Raw genomic sequence first — 7,066 nt, forward strand, 5'->3', positions numbered from 1 at the left:
TGCATGATGCGCATCTGATGGTCACATATCAGCTGCACGCTCTTCAAGTGGAACGCCTTAACCTCTTTCAATTTGTGTAGAGCGGCCTGTCATCTGCAGGTGCTCATAGGAGGATATGCATCATGTCAATCACCCCCTGGACCTGGGGCAGATCGGAGATGGCAGCAAACCCCACTGCCCGGGTATCCTAGTGGGCTTATGTCCACATTAAAATGGATGTATTGCACTCACCGGGCATCTCTGTGATGGCGCGGATGCACCTGTGCACCAAGCTCTGTGAGATCACAGACAGGTCCTCACTTGGCACCTGGAAGGTTGTGATGGCGTAAAGGTTCAGCGCGACTATCACCATCAGGGTTACCGGGAGCGGGTGCCCTCCCCCATTCCCCCACGGTGCCAAGTGTGCCACGATCTGGCAGATATGTTGCACTGTCTCCCTGCTGAGCCGGAGTCTTCGACAGCATTCCTGGTCCGGCAGGTCCTCGAATGACAGGCGGTGTCGGTACACGGGAGCCTACATGTGGCACCCCCTTTGCACCTCCTCCTCCTCGGCCTGTTGAGGGGCCAGCTCTCTATCCTGGACATCTGCATCTTGTCCCACTGGGGCAGACTCCGCTGAGGCAACTTCCTCCTCCTCAAACAGCACCAGCTCGTCCAGCTGCAGGACATCGCCCAGGGCTGCAGCGACTAGCAGGAAGGCTGCCATTGCTGGTTGTATTCCAATATCCCTTGTTTGCATGGGTGAAAGGCCGTTTTGTTAGCATGGTGCTTACCCCCATGCCCAAGCCCACCGGGCTACATGGTGACCTCTGTTGGCACTACAGGCTCTTCCCCTGCATGTCCTACCCTCCCATCCCCGCACCCCTGGCCCCGTCGGTGCCGGCACCACGGGGACTCTTGCCCTGGCCCACGTCCCTGCTCCCAGGGGTACCATCAGCTGGTGCTGCCCTTTCCAGTGGCCCCCACCCAGCGCCCCCATAGGGGCTACAGTGGGCATTGCCTTGAACGGACTGCCTGATGCCCTGCCAGCGGGTGGTGGCTGGATGCAAGGTGGGGTGTATGGCGGAGGGTGAGGTGCGGGGATGGATGGATGGGGGCACACATATGATCAGCGTCACTCTGCAGAATCAGGGGCAGCAAGATGGCTTCCTAGCAGGCCGTGCTAATGGCGGCCTGTGCCTAGGCACCGCCGCAGTACCGTGGAGTGTTGTCCCAACCCCACAGCCCATTCTCCCGGCACTACACCCCCGGCTCTGGCAGAGGCCCCCCCCAACCCCAGTCAGCCCGTCCAATGTCTGGCCTCGCTGCCCACGGTCGCTCCTCTCTGTGTCCTACCTCCTCTCTCTCCCTCAGCAGCCATGATGTCGGTTTCATGATTTTTAAAAGCACAAGTGAACATCGTCATCAGGAATTCGACCCATCGGAGGCGGAGAATTGCGGAATCCCTGGAGAATACCAGGTCGTGTCCACTAATGATATGCAAACGGTGTTTACTGTACGTGTGTTCAAGAACGCACTGACGCCACTGCCGAGGCGATGGAGAATTGGATTTGTCGTCAAATCGGCGCAGTCCACGGTTTCGCCATTGGAACCTATTCTCCACCGGATAGCGTTCCCGAGTTCAGCGTCGGCCGACGAAAAATCCCACCCAATGCCTTTTTAAATCCCAATATGTGTATACTATCAAATCCACCATCCAGAATATACGCGATCCATGTCATCATGGGATGAAGGTTAGTAAACGTTGAGAGGCGACAGCAGTGTAAAAATATTACTGCAAGGACATTTGCAGGCCACTTTAGTTTTGTCTCTGGTAAGAAAAATTAAACAAGTTGCAGGATAAGCCATGGGAGAGTATGAGGCATGTATCAGAGAATCCCAAACTATTTGAATTAACAGATAATTTTAGATAAACAAATTGGGTGCAATAACAAATGGGATAAGGCCTTGTGCTACTGTGCAGCAATCTCATAAAAGTGCTGCAGATTTTTTCTCATATTTATTTGCTCCTTTGGAATGTATTTACATTACTACTATATAAGCAGGGAAACCTACATGAATAGACTTGTTTGTCTGTTCTTAACAATGAGAATTATTCTTCCCTCATAATGCCTTACTATTCAATATATTTTCTATTATTTTTCTCAAGGTTATTTAATGAAAGGTTTTTCTGAATTACTATGTAATTCAAAATGTTTGAGAATAGATCCATCTGCGTGCTCAATAATACTTCTCAATCCTCATTCATTGCTATGATTTATACTTTAAATCTCTTGATTAGAAAGTGATGGAAATAGATATTTTGTGGATCGTGTTCCTGTAGTGTGACCTGCTGAAAATGCACTTCAATCACAAAGCAAACAAGAAACAGAATGCACGCAGGAGGCAGTGGATTTGGAGAAGCACTCATTATTCATGGCATTATAGCAGAATTTCAACACAGAACTGCAGGAGACGTCTTACCTAAAATGTTTGTTCTCCAGATGAGCTAGGCAACAGTTTTGAAGCTTAAACACAACAAGGAGCCATCTGCATGTAGTTTATCTCTTTACAACTTTCACAGTTACACATCATTTAACACCGATATGATTAAAGATCTCCACATCTTCAGTCAGATGGGGAGCATTTCTGCCGAAATGTCCCCAATCTGAACACTTGTCAGTCACTATCACAGCTTCTTCTTTAATAGAGAGTTGTAGACCTTGCACATTCATCAGACAAGTGTACTGCAGCCTAAAGTCTCTGGGATCCCTTTGCATTGCTGTAATATTTATAGATTAAGATAACATAATGAAGGAAAATTAAGTCGAAAAGATGATAAACCTCCCAACCTAAATTTTTACCTTTAATATGATATGCCTGTGCACAGTTCTGTATATAGTTAGCAATGCAACCTTCAGCCAGCTGGTGATGATAGAGATCTATCACATGACGCAAGACACCCGCCAGTTGATAGTGAGCCGTACAAGAGGACAGCCGCACTTAGAGTAGCTCCAGGAGAATTCACTGAATTCATTTAGTAGCCATTGTCTGTGTATAGATCGTTAGTTATCTTTCCACGTGTTTGTAAAGAAATCATCTTACTGGTTAAACAACTATATGTTCTGTGTACATCATTATGAAGGTTATATCACAGAACACAACATGGTACCAGGCATGCAGAACACTTAGAGATAACAACGGAGGAAACACGGCAAAATAGGCTGAAGAATGAAAAGAGAACATTCTTCTGCTGACCTGATGAACTATGGTCATCTGTAACTCAACGTAACAAAAGGCTGTATAGTTAGAGATGGAAGGTTTGAAGGCATCCCACCAGCTTCAAGTCTCAGATAACAAAGCTGAGAATTGGTGTGCTTTTAAGCAGCAATTTGGATTCTATATTATAGCCCTTGGTCTGCAGGCACAGCCTGATGAGAAGTGTCTTGAATTTCTGCTCAAGGTAGCAGGTTCTCAAGCAATCAAAATTTACGATATCTTCACATTCGATAGTGAAGAAGAAAGCAAGAGCTATGATGCAGTAATAAAGTACTTTGATCGGCATTGCTCTCCGAAGAAAAATGAGACATATGAAGTTATTTATCTCGTACATATACCCAAAAGGAAGACCTTTAATTGAAAAACCTTAAAAGATTTGGCATGCAAGTGAGCTAGCTGCACAGCAGATCAGTACACTCAATCTAAAATATTTTGGCACCAATCTGGAAGAAGACACCAGTGCCATCAGCACTGTGATGCACTTAAATTAAAAATGTGGAGCTGGATTCTCTGCCCCGCCTCGACACATTTCTGTTCCACCCCGCTGGCGGGATGCTCCATTGTGCTGGTTGGTCAATGGGGTTTCCCATTGTGGGGCAGCCTCACACCATCGGGAAACCCCCAGGCTACCAGCAAAATGGAGCATCCCGTCGGCAGAGAATCCAGCAGGTGGTTTCGATGTGGGCGGCCATTTTATGTGGCCGACTGTGTCCACCATCTTACGCCACCAATGCAGCAATTGTCATGGGCCATGGCAATGTCCAGCGTATGGGAAAGTATGTTCCCAAGTGTGGCCGTACAAATCATTTTGCGAAGCAATGTTTTTCGCAGTGGACCACACAGGATCAATCAAAGCAGTTGATGAGATGTCCCTTGAAGAACAGTTTTTCACTGATCTGATTTCAACCAAGGACACAATGAGCCTGACTATGAAAAGGGAAGAAGTCTTACTGACCAGTTGTGACAATAGTGATGATGAAGCTGATACCATCGAAAACAGATGGACAATTTCAGTGATGCTGAATGGCACATTGATAAAATGCAAGCTCGACATGTGAGCGAGGGCCAACCTCTTCAGTCTGTCTGATTTGCACAGGCTGCAGATTAAACTGAAAGTCGTCAATCAAACAAAACTGCTGATAGACTACAATGGGAAGGAGATTGCGACATTGGGTGTATGTGAACTCGAAGCATGGGTACACAACAGAAGTCACAACGTACCATTTTCCATTGTGGACATGGAATGCGAGTCCATCATAGGAGCAGATGCGTGTAAGGCCCTGAACCTAGTTGAGCGGCTGTACATTCCAGATAGCGCTGCGACGGAGGATCAATGCGACTGGCAACAAAATATAGTGCCACAGTCATCCGATGAGATAAAGGTCAAAGTTAAAGTGGAGGAAGATAAACCAGAAGAAGAGATGAAGGAGCCAAAGGGAACTCCAGAATCCTGGTTAACAGTCTTCAAAACTGTGGCTGTGCTCAGTGACATGATACAGGAGCATGATGAGCCATCCTCAAACATTTACAAGAATTAGACGTGAAATTATCAGGTCCAGGGAGGCCAATGAGTTTCACTCTGGAGTTTAAGTTTGACTCAAATGAGTACTTCACAAATGAAGCATTGATCAAGGCATACACAATGAAAGCCCAGCCTGATGAGTCAGTTTTTTCTGTTTTGATGAACCACAAATTACAGGATGCACAACTGGAAGGAAGAAAGAAAACGTCCCCATGAAGACCATTAAAACAAAGCAGAGGCATAAGGGTCGGTGCACTGATAGAACAGTTATGAAAGCGGCACCAAATGGCTCGTTCTTCAATCATTTTAGTCCTTCTGACATTCCAGAGAATGGGAAACTGGATGAAGGTTCCGTGGCACGACTTGCTGCTGACTTTGTAGTTGGTTATTGTTTCCGTGAACTCATTGTTTCAGCAGCAATACGACACTTCACAGGAAAAGGGGCAGATGGTGACGCTGATTTCCATGAGGAGGGTGAAGAAGCAGATGATGAGGCAGAAGAAGAAGACCATGAAAACCTATTTAGCTTATTTGGCATTAGTGACGAGCAAATTTAGTTTATTTGGAGGGAGTGACGAGGTGACCACAAGGGACGTCCAGTCTGTGCTGTACAACGATATGGGTGAAAGCTCTAAGATAGCGTAAGTTGAGGCTGAAAGCGAGATAACAGTCGCAGGCACATCAAATGAGAACAACTCAACTGTGAACAGACTGGTAACTGAGGAAATGATCCCCATTCTGGGGAAACTGGCTCCAACGGTGAATTATCTCAGGCCCACAAAATGGTTCCGGCAGCAGATTCCCCACTATTGGAGGCCAGTCCACCCTGAGATGTGCTAGAAGACCAGCTGGATCTATCTGTGTACAGTTCTACAATGAAAGACAAAACATATATCATCCTATCAGATGAGGATGAGCCACCAATCGGCTCTTCAGCAAAGGATGACCCATACATTATCATATCAAGCGAGGATGAGCCACCAGGTGGGGTTCAAACACAAAATGAAGGAGCAGCACCCAACATTGGGGACATTGATCCAACCCAGACACCAGACTGCGCCTGAAGTTATAGACTTGACTACGACCGCACAATCATCCCTAAGTATACCGACTCTGGACATTTCACCAGGTGGGCATGCAACTTAGCGTATGGACACAACCATGGATCAACCAGAACACAGTAAGACTCTGAAAGCAGTTATGGTGGCAAGAGAGCCAGGGTCAACCTGCACCGCAGACAATCTACAAGCAGCTAGTCCCATGGTACAGTCCAGCAGCATGACGGGTGCCAATAAAGCAAAAGTGAAAATGAGGCATAGTCAGATGATCCTTCCCATGAAAAGGAAAAGGAAGAGAAGGACAGTGGAGGATACCGTTGGTTGCACCCGTGGTACTGAAGAGGAAGGCATCGGCAACGTGGCCGACAGACCAGAAAGCACACGACGATGAAGCAAGAAGCATCGCGGTAGAAAATTAAAACAGCTGGTCACGCAGTGAAGACCAGCAAGAAAACCGGTCTTCCGTACGCATTGTGTCAAAAGACCAAATAAGTTGATAAAACAAAAAAGACCTGCCAGAAAACCGGTCTTCCGGAAGTTAAAGCGATATCGAGCAGCCGACAAAAGTTCAGAAGACCAATGGGCCAATGTCGTTGTGAATGTCCAATTAGCTGTGCACCAGGGACACATTCACCAGGCATATCATGTTGTGTGAAGCACAGTTGCATTTGTATAAATGACATGTGTAAAATGTTAATGCACAGCATGTTTTGTAAGACACATTTACATCTGAATGTGAATGTTAACAGTTTCAGAGGAAGAGGGATGTGGTGATACGCCTGTGCACAGTTCTGTATACAGTTAGCAATGTGACCTCCAGCCAGCTGGTGGTGATATAGATCTATCACGTGACTCAAGGCAACCGCCAGTTGGTAGTAAGACGTACAAGAGGTTAGTCACAATTAGAATAGCTCCAGGAGAATTCACTGAATTTATTTAGTGGCCATTGTCTGTGTTTTAGATCGTTAGTTATCTTTCCACGTGTTTGCTAAAAGATAAATCATCTTCCTAATTAAATAACTAGATCTTCGGTGTACATCATTACAACGGTTATATCACAGAACACAACATAGGGACTAACAATTATGGAATGGCAAGGGAACTTTTATTTAGCGTGGGTGGGAAATGGTTGGGAGGGTACAAAAGAAATTGGAATATATCATGTTAATCATACTTTTATGTTCTATGACTTCCATCAGATATTGCCTTAACATGTACAAATGTGCCA

The 7,066-nt window shown here is 46.1% G+C and overlaps 1 pseudogene; it reads left to right on the plus strand.

The window, feature by feature from the left end:
* The first annotated feature begins 4,496 nt into the window (after window positions 1-4,496).
* LOC140389039 (nucleosome assembly protein 1-like 1 pseudogene) lies at window positions 4,497-5,337 on the plus strand (annotated as a pseudogene).
* The last annotated feature ends 1,729 nt before the right edge of the window (window positions 5,338-7,066 follow it).

Source organism: Scyliorhinus torazame, chromosome 14 (assembly GCF_047496885.1).
Source record: "Scyliorhinus torazame isolate Kashiwa2021f chromosome 14, sScyTor2.1, whole genome shotgun sequence".
Lineage (NCBI taxonomy): Eukaryota > Metazoa > Chordata > Chondrichthyes > Carcharhiniformes > Scyliorhinidae > Scyliorhinus > Scyliorhinus torazame.